Consider the following 14,822-nt stretch of genomic DNA (forward strand, 5'->3'; position numbering starts at 1 on the left):
ATATGGAATATTGAAGAAGATATTCATTGACATATTTTCCAAGTTATAAAACCTTGGAAAATTCCTAACACAAGATGCTACTTGAAAAGTCATAAGCTGAGGATTAAAATTAACATTTAAATCCCTAAACATCATCAATTCTAATATCTGGAAATTAGAAAAATTAAACAACAGTTGAAGCTAAGTCCTTGTAGGCAGCCCAGACGCGAAAAACAGCCCAGCAGCCAGCGCGGCCCGCAGGCGCGCGCGGCCAGCGCTGCAAGCGCGGCGAGCGTCGGCCCGCAGGCGCGCGCGGCCAGCGCGGCCCAGCACCGCGAGCGGCGGCCCGCAGGCGCGCGCGGCCAGCGGCGGCCCGTGCGCGAAAAACCGTTGTATAAGAGCCGAGCAGTTAGGGTTGGGAAACCCTAACCGCCCACTCCATCCACCACCAGCCGCCGCACCAGATGCGGCAGTGCTGCCGCGCCGCCGGGCACTCGCCGCCGCGCCGGCCAGGGGCCGCGCCGCGCGGGGCCGTGCCGCGCAGGGACGCGCCGGGCAGGGCCACGCCGCGCAGGGGGGGCCGCGTGCAGCGCCGTCGCGCCGTGCGGGGCCGCGCCGCCCGGGGGGTGTCAGAGGCGGCGACGAGGGGGTGAGCGCGAGCGCTCGCGACCGGCATCCACCACGGGTGGATGTGTTGTCGTGGCCCACGAGCCCGGCTGGCGAGGGCGGGGGGAGAGATGGTGCGCCAAGCGGCGGACCATGCGGTTGCCGCTGGGGCTGAGCAAGGGCGGCGGGGAGGATGTTCCCGAGGGCTCGGCTTCGTCGGAAGGGCGCGTCGGGGGTGGCTGCGGGATGTCATCGCTGGCAGTGGGGTCGCCCGATCCGGTTGCAGGTGGCGGCGGTTCTGGAGGAGTGGCCGCCATCCGGGCTGGGCACGGCCCCCACCCATGGAGTGGGCAGAAGCGGAGGGGGCGGAGCGGTTGCGGCGTCTCTGAAGCCCGCAACCGCTCGGCCACCCGCTCAGGCGACGGTGAAGGCGGGCGAGCCCACCCCTCCCCACGGGTCAGTGGGGGCCGGTGCGATGGCGCCGGCGCAGGTGGTGGAGGACCGTTATCCACCACGGCCAGTGGAGGAGACGCCGGTGGTGCGGCGCTAGGGCCCGCACCCGGGTCACCGCCAGTCCGCCGGAGTTGCTCTGGGTCAAGGGTGACCCGAGCATCACTTCGTCGAAGCCTGTGGGCAAGACGACGGCGGCGGGCAGTGCGAGCGCGCAGCAGGCGACGGCCAGGGATTTCAACACCATGCCGGTGATGATGGCCGTCGTTTATGATGAAGCGAAGGATGAATGTGAGAAGAACAAGGGAGAGTTCTCTGTACATAATGACTTACATATGAAACTCTCTTCTTTTCTTGTGGCTCCGTGGAGAACAAGTGCTGATAACGTATTTAGAACTAAAATTACAGTAGTAATTGTGAGGCAAGAATCACTCTTTATTCATTGATCACTGTTATTTATACATGTATGAAGGGGTGGAGGGGTGGAGGAGATGTCTGTTAAAAGAAGATCGTGACCATTGATTAGGCAACCGCCGTAATCAACGTCTGTGATTTTCTCCTATACTACTCCTAATGATCAACTGATCATATACTGTAACAATTGTTTATCTTCCACATGATACAAACAATTCCTTCTGTATTCTCTGATCTACCAAAAGCTCCTACACCAGAATCACAAGGACCAACTTGAGTGGAATACAAGAGCAGGAGTGCATCTCCTCCCGTCCACATTGAACACGATACCAGGTTGCACAGCATCCTTCTTGCCCAGATGCAGATTCAGAAAGCCCTCCACCTGAAATCGTTGTGGTTTGGCATCAGTCCCTCACCGCAAGCTCAAACCCCATCCTAGGTCATCCTCAGGTGTATCTGATAGTGTAAGAGCCCATCTCAGTAACCGTGGGTTTGACTTCCTGTTGATCTCAATCCAAGCCCCGATCCTGGAGTCCTCATCGATTTTCAGCTCAACATCAATGCATCCGCCAGCAGTCGGTTTCCTCTTCTGAGGAATTACACTCGGTCCATGACAGGCAGCAGACAAGGTCAATTTTATGTCGTCAGGCATCTGATATGAAAATTGCCCGAATTCTGTGAAAACACTGTTAGCTTCACCAGCATTTAGTGGCTTCCCAGCTACTGAAATCAGCTCAGCAAGAGAAACAGCAAAGTTGTTCGATCTCAGTATTAGGCCACCAGCATATTTGTGACTTCTAATCAGCAAAGGAGGCCTCAACGAAGAATGCAAGCTGGCCAGCCAATGTCCCTGTCAAGCAAACTGTTACCTTATACATTAGCAGGCAAAAGGATAGCACTGAAAGCATCACTGCTTGTCTGAAGAAATTACCTCTCGGAGATTTGGATCGTCTGAAAAATCATCACACTTCGCACCTATTGGTACAGCAGCAACAGACAAAGAGCCATTGATGTTTGACAAGTACATCACCTTTGACAAGACAAGAGGGCTCCCAATTTGATCATTTTCTTGAGACATGTATCTATGATCAGTGACGAGCTCTGCAAAGAGGGAATCCTTCTTCCGAACAGTGGTCTGAAACACGAACCGTGAACTAATACCAGATTCTGCTTCTGAACTATCTCTTGACAGTGATCCAGCGACATTGATAACGCCCTTGACCTGAGTGCTTTCTTCTGCAAATGGACCAACTTTGGAAGCTTTGAACAACGAAAGCACTCTCTCAACTTTCTCTTGTCTCTCCCTCAGCTGCATGATATCATAGAATGCTCGTCTCTGCAAACGCTTCAAGATATCTACCGCCTGAAGTAGAGAAAGAATGGGGAAGGCATATGAATAGGAGGTTCCAAAGGACATGTCAATCAAAAACAAAAGCAGAGCCCACAATTGAACATCAAGTTCACCCCTGATCCAAAATCTGGCAACCGAATGTCAGAATTAGAACAGGTATTAAGAGCGCATCAGAAGAAAAGTGTGGCTTCTTGCCTTCTTCTTACTGATGCAATACAGTTGTTTTATGAAAACAACAGCAAACACTCCTATTGTGCGTGTGTGTGTGTCCTTGTGGAACTTCTGATTGAACACCCCTACGACGTCGATTTAAACTGTAAAGGGAAGGGTGTGAGTTCGCTTACGGGATTGGGGCTCGGAGGCGGCGGCTGCTGCTGAGGGCGGCGGAAGGAGAGGAAGAAGCGACTGGCAGAGCCGGCCATGTCGGCGGCTCGATCCACCGCCGCACGCCCACGCCGCCTCCATCCTTCCTCTCTAACCCCTCGATGATTCCACGCTTTCCTTCTCTCTGCGGCAGAGAGAGAGGGATGCTTCGAGGAGGCAAGGCAGCAGCCAAGCCGGGGAGAATGGAGATGGCTCTGGAATCTGGAAGGAATTCGAAATCGACTCCTGTCGGAGGACTCTGGACCGTTGGACCTCTGCAAATGAGAGCGCAGCCGCAGGGGAAGAAACTGGGAGTCAAATTACTTTAAGATTTGGGATGAATTTCACGTACTACCGGGATGCGCTGGAACCAAACTGAATTACACCGGCTCAAGTACGCTGATCCTTTCTTGGAAGGCAATGAGAACTCAACCGCACTTCAAACGGTGTAACCCCGTGATCTGTCGGATAAAGTCTGATAAAACCACCTAAGTCAGAATCAAAATAAGATACCTCGCACAAAGGCAAATCTAGAAATACAATCACCGACAGTTTTACATCACAGACATAATATTACATTATTATTCAGACACATATGGTAGTAAGATCTAACTAATATGAATTTATACAAAACTATTCAAAGTTAGAGTAGTTACAGCGGAAAATAAAACACGACACTACCAGACGTCGCGGAACGGATATTGAGCTAAGCCCATGCTCAACATCACTCGGAGGGACCTGTGTTGGCCGGGAACGGAACCCACTCCACGGACCAACCATCGGGAAGAGCATAGGACCATGGCACAGACAGAGTAGAGTCCTCAGGGGGATTACCTGAATCAAAAGTCACATTGTAAGGCTGAGTATTCTAATACTCAACAAGATTTACCCGTTTCATGGTATACTTAGCCATGTAGCTGAACTATGAAGGCTTATAATGGTTCTGGTTATAGTTTTAGCTGAAAAGCAACAAAGAGTAAATTCTTAATTTCAAATTTTAGCTTTCAGATTCTCGTTGATTATCCATTCTAGATAAGCAACTATAACTATTCAAGTATGATAAAATCTTTTAAACAAACATCATCTTTGATAATCATAAGCTTGCTCTTGTTACTCTATGTGGCAAAGGGATCAAGTAGTCTCAATCTCCGTGAGAAACGGACGATTCTGAATCGAATTTCAAACCTTGCAAGGGTAAACCTAACTCACACGCTTGGAACATCCAAAAATCGTTCCAAAGCAACCGTTTGCTTTTCATTCCGACTCGTGGATCAGTGCCACCACAAGCGACTGTAGTACCATACGCACATCCAATGTGCAGGACGCACGTCTGTAGCGCGACTACATGACCGTACTCCTGTCCACTGTGTGAAACGTACTCCTACAGTGCGCGTGACTGTAGGACGTACTCTCATCCGCTGCGGAACGTACTCCCGCACGTCGGTACGTGTGCGCAAAACAAAATTACGAGTGGTGGGGGGTATGTCCACTCCTCGGGCCGATCGGTTACTAGGCTTATCGCTTACCATATTTCGTGGCATGTGGCTAGTACTTTCAAACGCTTAACCACCGCTACCACACACTGCGACCTTATCAAATTTTCATCAACACAGATGGGGTTCTTGCCAAGGTCATGAATCATAATCACAACCCTGTCTGTCATCCTTATATGGTTGCAGGAATGTAAACATTGCAACTCCTATAAAGCTCGCGAATGACCGGAAATCACTCGACTTCTAGCGGTCCTATTAGCTTAGCAGCTAGTCGGACTCAGGTTCTAGTATTCAATACATAGGTTCCTAGGAATATGCAACTAAGGTTTCAATACAAGTCCAGAAAACTTAAATGCACAAGTAGATATTCGTAGATATATAAATTGCAGTGTAGCAAAAATAGCGGTTTATGTCCGGGGCTTGCCTTCTTGGGTGGGGCTGGGGTCAGGGATGTTAATAACTTCCGAACTTCGGTTCAGGGCTTTAGTTAATTCCTCGGCGACGTTCATTTGATCTTCAGAAATGCTCCGCTCGGGTTTCGGAATCAATTCGTAGGTTCCGTCGGCGAGTGTAGTCGAATCTACATGATATGCAGTGATTTGAAGCAATGGTTATTGATTTAAGAACTCTACTTCACGATAAAGTTGCAATCCATAATTCAAAGTCAAAGCATCACAAAACAAGGATTTGAATTCTAAGAATTTTAATCTACTTCTTGTAAATTAAATTTATGATAACAAGTTTTATTTTTAATTTGAAATCTATAAAGGTTCTGGTCTTAAATTTTGATAAGTGTGTTTACCTCTATTAAATAAGCTTACTGTAAATTTTTCATAAATTCTTGAAGACAGAAATTAAGGTATTTGAATTATGTTTAAATTTCAAGTCTAAATTCAAACCTTAGGTAGAACAGTGCTCTTAAATGCTTGAAAATTTATTATAAGTCACTTAATATCAGAACTACACATGGTAAAAAAATCTAAGTAAGAAAGCATAAGCATCATACTTGAATAAATTGATTTCTTTTCAAACTTAATTTGCACAAAATTTAAATGAGTTCAAGTTAAAGTGTAGTATTGAAAGTGAAATTTGCACAGAAGTTTACTTACACCCTAAACAGGTTGCATACCAAAAATCATATGCAATAAATCTAGCATGCAAAAGTTATATATAAGATACTCTTTTGCTAAACCTTAAAATAACTGTAAAAGCATTTAGTTTCAAACTAAACTCTAGTAACAAAAGTTGTAGAGTTTACTTCAAGGATTCAAACAAAATTGGTTTAACATTTTTCTGAATTTCCTACGAATTTCTACAAATTTCTAAAGATCACTGATTTGAATTGGAAGGGAGGGAATGAAATCTTGCAGTTAGACCCTTAGAAAGATTTAAACCGATGCAATCAAGTCCCTGGCTCGTCGGGGAAGAGAGCCGAGACTTGCCGGCCAAATTTCGGCGACGGTGGTCGCCGGCGGCGAGGGGGAACCGGCCAGGGAGGATCAGGGGGTGAGCGCGGGTCTAGCTGGGGGTGATGTGATGGTTGGGGTTGACCAGAGGGGGTGGAACGACGGCGACCCGAAGCGGCGGCGATGGAGCTCGACTATGGCGACGGTGTTCCGACGAGGGGGTTCACCGACGGCGGTACAGAGGTTGGGGAGAAGCTCGAGAGGAGCAAGGCGGTTCGATTGAGCACCTTGGCGAGGATTGAGGTAATCGGGAAGGTAGATTCCCACGACAGACCGAGGCGGCGGTGGAGAGGTCAACGGTGACGGCGATGCTCCGGTGATCAACGTCGGCGAAGGTCCTGCACACGAGCATCGGTGAGCCATGGGTGATGCATTGCTGCATTCAATTGAGGCTAACAGCTAGGGGAAGGAGGTGACCGATGGTGACTGTGACGACGGCGGAGAAGAAGTACACCGGCGAGCGTCGGGGAGGCCAAACTGAAGCTCAAAAGTAGTCGAATGAAGGGCGGTTAGCTTCACAGGGTTGAGGTGAAGCTACGGGAGGGGTTGTCGTGGATCAGGAGGGACTGTGATGGTCTGCCCATGGTGGATAGGGAGCTCGCCGGAGAAGAACTCGAGCGGCGACTGTGGATTCGAAGCTCGGTGTGAAATGCGAGTGCACGAGAGAGCAAAATGGAGAGAGAGGAAGCTACTGAATGTCTTAGACCAGTAAAGAAGGGTGGGGGAGGCACGCACGGGCGTTAGCCACGACGGGGGCAAGGTGGCGACCGGGCAGAGCTCAGGCAGAGGCAGGGCGACGTGGAGCGCGCGGGAGAAGGCCAGAGGAGAAGAGCTAGGGCGGCGGCTGGCTTGGAGGCGACGCGTGGGAGCTACTAGAGTAGAAGATGGCGCCGGCAGAGCTGCAGCGACGGTGAGCGGCGGCGGCCTGCGACGGCCAGCAGCTGCTAACGGTTCGGGCAGTGGCGTGGCGCGCTCGGGGGAGGCCAGCGGGAAGAAGTGAGACGGTGGGCGAGCTCGAGGGCGACGCGTGGAGGCCAGGAGAGGCAGACGGGGGCCTCGGACGGCGCGGTACAGCGGCCAGTGGCGGCGCTGCTGCGCGGCAGAGGGGGAGCAGAGGAAGAAGAAAGGGGGGAGAGGGCGCCAGGGGCTGAGTTGTGAACTTCAAAAACTCCAGGGACCTCACTGTAATATAAAATTTTCCACTATTCTAAAGCTCAAATGAGAAAATGATCAAAATAAAAGTTATAGAACTTTTCAAACGCTACCACTTCTATTTAAGGTTCAAATTCAAAAACTCAAAGGATAGAATTTTATTCTAAAACCTTGGGCTTAATTCAAATTTTATAAAGTTTTTGTCCTTATTAAGGTGAATTTCATATATTTTTTGATATATATTTTTAGACTGAATTGCAAGTTTTATGTAATGTAATGATGACGAACACTTTTACACTTTGACCCCTAGTCAAAATTGAAAGTTACATTTATAATTCAAATATTTTGCATAAAAGGACATATTTTTAAAAGATCACACTTAGGTCCTTATTTCCACACATTCATTCAATTTCACACAATTCAATACATACATTGCACATTCTTTCCTAGTGTGTTACAATTTTGACACCTAGGGTATCACACAAGAACGCTGAGAAGACAAGTGTATGTATTGTGGAAGGCAAACTACGCGTAACCTGGTACCAAATTACATTCGATCGCCTGGCATACCAGTTAACGCTACACAGATTTATCAAGTAACTGCAGCAAAGTTGACGCCGCCGGTACACACTCTTATTCATCCTTTGCTTACTTCACAACATAACTATACCAAATTTGCAAATGATTTCGATTCATTCATATACAGAACGCTGCAAAGGACTCCATGCAGATATGGTGGATCGCCTGAGTTAAGCAGCAAGCTGGATTGAACGAGACTTCCCGTTTGTGAATCCGAGAAGACACCCCCGCGTGACGGCTCACCTCAACGGGCGCTGACGAGGAAAGGATGCTGGCATACGCCGCACTCGATCGTCTCTGAACCAGAAGTTGGAACTTGGACCTGGAGCAAGGTAAATTTGTTGTGCCATGTTCAGATGTCGATTCTCAGGCAGACACTAGACGATGGATTTTAAAAGAATTGTAGCAACGATCAACCTGAAGATGGACCGTGCAGATAGGGCATGCAACTTCCCGCATTCGCTTGCCAGAAGCATCTGAAGACCTTGTCCCTGTCAAGGGATAAAACATTTATACATTGTAACGGCACAGTTGAGGGCATATCTTTATCTGGTATGGGCTACAGAGATGAATCCACTCACCTGAAGATGACCTTTTATTTATATCCATGGCTTCCTGTTGAAAACAACAGATTATCCTCAGTCAGCATGTTCAAATTTGAAAAGTAGATATGTATCAACTGGGATTCACCATTGACAAACAAGTGGGTGATGTCTGCCTCCATTTGTCACTTACATTGGTACAATAGGCTAAAAGTATTTTCAGTAAAGCTGGTGTGGAGCATTTTGACATTTTAATTTTTATATATTAGGCTATTAGCACTCCGGGGTAAATCTGATCTCATGCGCTTAATAAAAATAAAATGGTGCGCAGTCGCAACAAAGTAGACTATTATCTCTTGAAAGTGAACTAGAAAGCTCTGTTGGTTGAGTATAACCGTACAAGATAATGGACCTCAAAAGAAACAGAGGAGCTAACAAACACACCTGAAGTTTTTTGGCAAGATCCTCATGGCTGTGAACAATTGGTCGATTTGCCGCTTCCCTTGCATTGGCAAGTCTTTGTGTTACTTCAGCCTATGACAGGAAGGCATGATATGAAATTAATATAGCTCACTCATTATGGAAATGTACATTCACGGGCCACTCCAAACAGGCCTGTTAAACATTACAGACACTGTTGACAAAACTACAGTTTTTATTGGCTGAAAAGGAATCCACAAATTGGTATGAATCATCCATTTTCTTAGACAAGAAAAGACACTATCTGTGTAAACTAACCCCCTCATTTTCCCCCACAGAACAGTACAAAGAACACAGTAGCTTCTTGTTGAGAAAAGAAAGGTAGGAACGATAAAGCCTCAGTGCCTTAAATGAATAATAAAGCCTCAAATCAAATATCTAGTAGTTCTACAATATCTTGGGCCTAGCTTATAAATTATTAAATGGAACAGGTTATGTTGTTAAAGTGGCAAGATTTCTTTTCTAATGTTTATGCCCCGAGTCCTTAAGCAGAAGAAAACACGAAACCAAGGAGTTAAATAACTAGCATAACATAAATAAGAGCAGGTAATGCAATGGAAATCCGGAAAAGGATTGAAAAAACAGCTACCATGCATCTGTCACAAACTCGGACTGGTTGAGCATCAGCATCTGTAGTTAGAGGAGTCCTTCCCTGGGTGCACTTGTCACAGAAAATATCACCACAGTTTCGACAGTGATGCTGAAAATATAATAGGCTTGCCACGTTAAAAGATATTCAAGTGACATCATCAGCGAATCAATATTTTTTTTCATTTTTTTCTCGAACACGCAGGAGAGCTGCGTATCTTTGTATTAAGAGAATAACCAGATCAATATTTAACCGTTCTTTACCCTGCGGTTGAAAGCACTGAAATCTGCTGCACATGCCGTGCACTTGGTGACAGCTTCATCTGGGACCTAAAAGAAAGTTTGGAGGGAACATTTAATTTGATTAGCAAAGGTGAGTCAATGAATAAAACAAGAATTAAGAAAAAGGAACTATAGAAAGAAATGAGCAAACACATTTACATGTGACATAACAGGTACGAACCCATAAGTAGAATGCAGATAATAGTATGCGAGACAGGCTCTACTATGATATTATCAAACAGAAATAACATAAAACCAACAATACAAAATGCAGAGCTATAGGATAAGCCATAAATCAAACTAATAGCAATTTGGCAACAGAGCTAACTTTGAATCTAGCTTTGCAGATTATGCAGGAATTACAAGTTTGAAATGATTGCAAAACACAGATAAAGAGAGATCAATTACCCAGTGATCTTAGATTATGCACGAATTACAAGTTTGAAATGACAGCAAAACACAGATAGAGATAGATTAATTACCCAGTGATCTTTCTCCTCATTCATAGGCTTCACTAAATTCCTCAAATCAGGGAAAATTCTCCTCCTCTCATTTTGCTGCTCAGCAGGCTTGGCTGCATCAGCAATTGCTCTACTTCTTGAAATGCTGCTTCCACCCATCTCCTTGAACTGCAGTCCAAAGAAAGCAACGACCATCAATCATTTTGGGCAAGCCATGTATAGTGCAACAAAACAAATTATAAAGAGCTGTCAGATGAACAAAATTATGTTGATAAGGTAAATGCCACACCTGCACAGTCGCAGCTGTTACAGTGTCTAAGATGGTGTTGGATGTATAGCTGTTTGATTTCAGCCTTATTCTTTTTGCTTCAACATCCACTGAACTCTTGGACCAAAAGGCAAAGATAGAAGAATCTAATACCTGACACAGAAATCATAAGACCAACAAAATAAATACTAAAATAATGATAACTACTTTCTTACAAAGGTGCCACAAGAACACAATTTACTTACATCCCATCTAGTTACAGTTTCAAGGGGATATATTCTTAAAGTCCTACTAGTGTTGGGATCAAGCATCCGGATTCCATCCAAACCAACCTGCATAAGGCACAAGCAGAGAAGTATTGGTTAATGCCTGCTGGATCATACCAAGTTACAACATGTCAATTATAAACATCCATTCCTACAAGAGCTAAATGCAGAAGTTTACAGGTTTATTAAACCAGTATTGTTTAGTAAATTTAAATGTGACTATTTTGGCAAGAACATTCTTGTACTGGCCTGTTCATTTTCAGTTCCATGCAAATTCACAACCAACTGTTAACATGTGCATTTTAGGTCAGCTTCCATAGATGTCAATAACAGAGCTTTTCGGTTTTCTTCATTTTTCGTCTTGATAGTTGATAGCCTGCAAACCTACGAGCTCAATATAATTTATAATTTTCATTTGACTCGGCAATACTAACTACACTAGAAATGCACTCGGAAACCGATTGATATTTCTTTTTCTCGAATATGGAGGAATCTACCAGTTCATTTGCAATATATAATTATATACTGCAGATTAAAACATCAACATTAGTATCCTGCCACAATGTCATTGTTGTTGAAATTCCAGGAAAAAACAGCAGGTGCTTTTTATACTGCAGTAGCTACATATAAACTTTGCAAGAAGACGATGCCAGGAACTTTCCCAGTATATCTTGCAGTTGATTATAAGTAAACCAAACAGGTTGACTTGGGCCAGAATCCCGCAATAGGCCATTCATTTCATACTGAGCCTCAGCAAAATGTTGCAAATATCAGGTCCAGAAACATGTCCCTGGTGCCAATTTGGTGAATATTCAATTTTCCCCCTAAATGCACCACTACTGGTTACATGACCAAGCTCATCTACTAGTCACCCCTTCTGTGTAATGTAAATTTCCAAGTAAATTGAAGCCAGCTCTGAACATCTTATGCTTATTCACGCACTACTATCAAATGCAATCTATTCGCACCCTAAAAGGATCAATTGTAGGGTTAGCAGCCTCTAAAATGAGCTAAGGTTCTGCATTCAGATTTGTTCAAAAACTCGGAAGCTCATCCATGACAATGTTCACAAAATTCATCCCATTACAGCATCAGAACAAGCAGACTACCTGGCAGAGCACGTCCATTGGGCTCCCAGCCCCCTCGGGCAGCAGCTTCACCCGGAACTTCTGCACCCCACCCCTGACGTCCTCCGTCGTCTCAGCCTTGGGCACGGCCCTTACCACCTTGGGGTTCGCCGCACTACCCCCGCGCCCACCCCTATCCGTCGCTGAGCCAATCGACCTCCCGTAGTCATCAAACAGCGCGGATCCCGACCCCGACCTCGGCGCGGTACCCCTGGCGCCGTACGGCTCCGGTGCGTCGCCGCCGTCGTACGCGTAGACCCCGTCGTCGGACCACCCGCCCCCGCCCGCCGGCCTGGGCGGGTACAGCTCCTGGCCGTACCCGGAGCCGGATCCGTAGCCGTAGCTCCCCGCCCGATCCAGCGACGGGTACGGCGACGGCACCGGGTTGTGCGGGGACGGAGGGAGCGGCGGCGGCTCGTAGGTGTAGTACGGGGGCGGGGGCGGCGGCGCGTCGGCCGGAGGCGCGTAGTGGGGGATGTCGACGGGCTGGGCCGGCGGGTACGCGGGGTACGACGGCGCGGGGGCGAAGTCGGTGGGGTACGGCGAGTACGGGGGCGCGGAAGCCGGGGCGGGCACCGACGGGTAGGTGGCGGGAGGCGGCGCCGCGGGGGAGGGGTAAGGGGGGTAGTAGGGGGCGTAATCCCCCGCGCCGGAGGGATGCATCGCCGGCGAGAGGATGCTAGGGCTAGGGTTCGGATCGGGGAGCGGGCGAGGCGTCGGGGGCGAGGTCGGCGAGCTGGGGGGACTGGGAGGGAAGGGGAGGAGGAGGCGACGGGGGGGGCGACCGGTAGGAGGTGGCGCGTTTTTGCGAAATGGACCCTAGATGTGGAATTAATTTCTAATAAGGGCCTCCGCCTTGTGAGAAACCTGCCTGCAGGGTGTGAATTGAATATTTAAGCCCCCAGCCACAGCCAGTGTGCATGCGAGAATGATTGTGTTTCATATGAGTGAGAATGATGGGTTGGAATTGATTGGGTCAAGGATTGATTAGTCCTGTTTCTCATTACTGATTAGCATTAGAAAGCTTAACCAACTGAACTGAAACTTACAGTTCCAGGATGATGAATTGATTGGATCAAGGATTGCATTAGAGTAAAATCACCAACTCAGGTAGACATGCACTCCACTACTGAAATTACCAATCGCCCAACCCATCACCATCTTCTTCCTAAAAGAACATCAGCACGGCAAGCTGCAGTTTCCATTCGCTCACCCAGGATGATCCAGCAACCACAACAAATTGCCATGCTTTTTCTGTCACCTGCTCTGCAACCACAACGCGCAAACTGCAACCACAATTTGCCAACAGGCTGGCCAGTGGGCTTACACATCTAGAATCGACAAGGAAATCTAGAAATGAAACTGTTGGTCTGGGTAAAGAGAGAAGATGCCATTATTTCATTTTTGGCATTGACTTGCACTAAGATTATTAACTCCTATTCAAATGACAGTTAACGCAACACAGCTTTGATAGAGATTTCTAGCCAAGCGCAAGTCAAAACAAGCTCTGAGCTCCGGACAAGGCTAGGCTGCTGGTGAGGAATGACATCGAGCAAGCTCAGCCCAACCCTGTCCAAGTGCATGGAACCGACTTGTCACCGTGCTTGCCGAAAGAGGCAACTTGCACAGTGGGGGGCAGGGAGTTGGTTTCTTGATTGAGCAAGTGACAACACATTAAACTAGTCGGTAGCTGTCATGGTTAGAAAAATCGGGTAATTGGCATTGGCTCCCTTGATCCTATGTCAGCGCATGACAAGATGAACACTGTCCAATCAGAAAGAGAAAGAAATGACGAATCACGGGCAATATAACAAACATCTGGGGGTAGCAAACGCTTGCGAGCTACTCAACTTATTTAGAGAAGGATTAGTTAGCCTACGCGTTATTATATTGAAGGCTTGGTGATTCAAATTTAGTAAACATGCGCATATCGTGTTCTTGGAAAAAGAATATCTTTGGAATTGTTGGTATGAATCTTGTGAAGCCTGAACTCTGAAGATTATCAAGTTGCTTCACTGAAAGATCTGCCCCAGGAGCCAACTGCAGGTTCAGTTCATTCGATCCTCCTCCATCCCTCTTGATGTTTTCAGAATAAAAACACAAGCAGCTAGCGCTGGATCACTTTCTACAGTTGCAATATTTTTCTCATGAATATGTTGCGCAGCTGTACAGTTGATGATGTACATGTTTGTCACTTTCCATAGGGGCTGAGAGTAGTGATGTATGGCTAATGCTTCTTCTTTACAAGCAGGCATCCAAAGGTCGGCAAATACAAACATATCCTGCCCACTATTCAATAGAAATTTAGAATGCACGCAGGCCTTCTTTAGCCTATAATTCAAAAGAAATGCATGGCAGGGTCAAAAGCCCGAGATGCATCTAACTTTCCTGAAAACGACGTTAAGAAATTCGCATCTAGAATGCTCCCCTCGGTTTGGCCTGACTTGGATTGGCAGATGATTGGGGATTAGAACAAGCATTAGTGTTGGTTTCTGAAACAGATACTAGATGGAAGATGGACGGGTCAGGACAAAGATGAATTTAGGTTCTGGGATAGGTGAAAATATCTAGTACAAGCAGAGCACAAGGATCAGGCCAAAGTTTCAGACATCACACAGGGCTAAAGAAATGAGATATAAGAATACGCGGGTTCTATCAAGGCAACCACTACACCGTCCCCGGTCCTATGCAAATCCTCAAGTGCCAGCTACGCTTTTGACTCATCATCTCCTCTGTGTGTGTGTGTGTATGTATGTATGTATGTATGTATGTATGTATGTATGTATGTATGTATGTATGTATGTATGTATAGTGCCTGTAGAATAGATTTTTCCTATAATATATATATATATATATATATATATTCCAATTATTTGCATTGCATTGCGGTTACGCCATGCTCTGAATACTGAATCGAGCGACGCTGGGTGTGATAAAGAAATTTACTTTCTGCGA

General features: G+C 46.6%; 1 pseudogene; it reads right to left on the minus strand.

The window, feature by feature from the left end:
* Positions 1-1,449: 1,449 nt before the first annotated feature.
* On the minus strand, positions 1,450-12,630 carry LOC112889649 (annotated as a pseudogene).
* Positions 12,631-14,822: the final 2,192 nt, after the last annotated feature.

Source organism: Panicum hallii, chromosome 4 (assembly GCF_002211085.1).
Source record: "Panicum hallii strain FIL2 chromosome 4, PHallii_v3.1, whole genome shotgun sequence".
Taxonomy (NCBI): domain Eukaryota; kingdom Viridiplantae; phylum Streptophyta; class Magnoliopsida; order Poales; family Poaceae; genus Panicum; species Panicum hallii.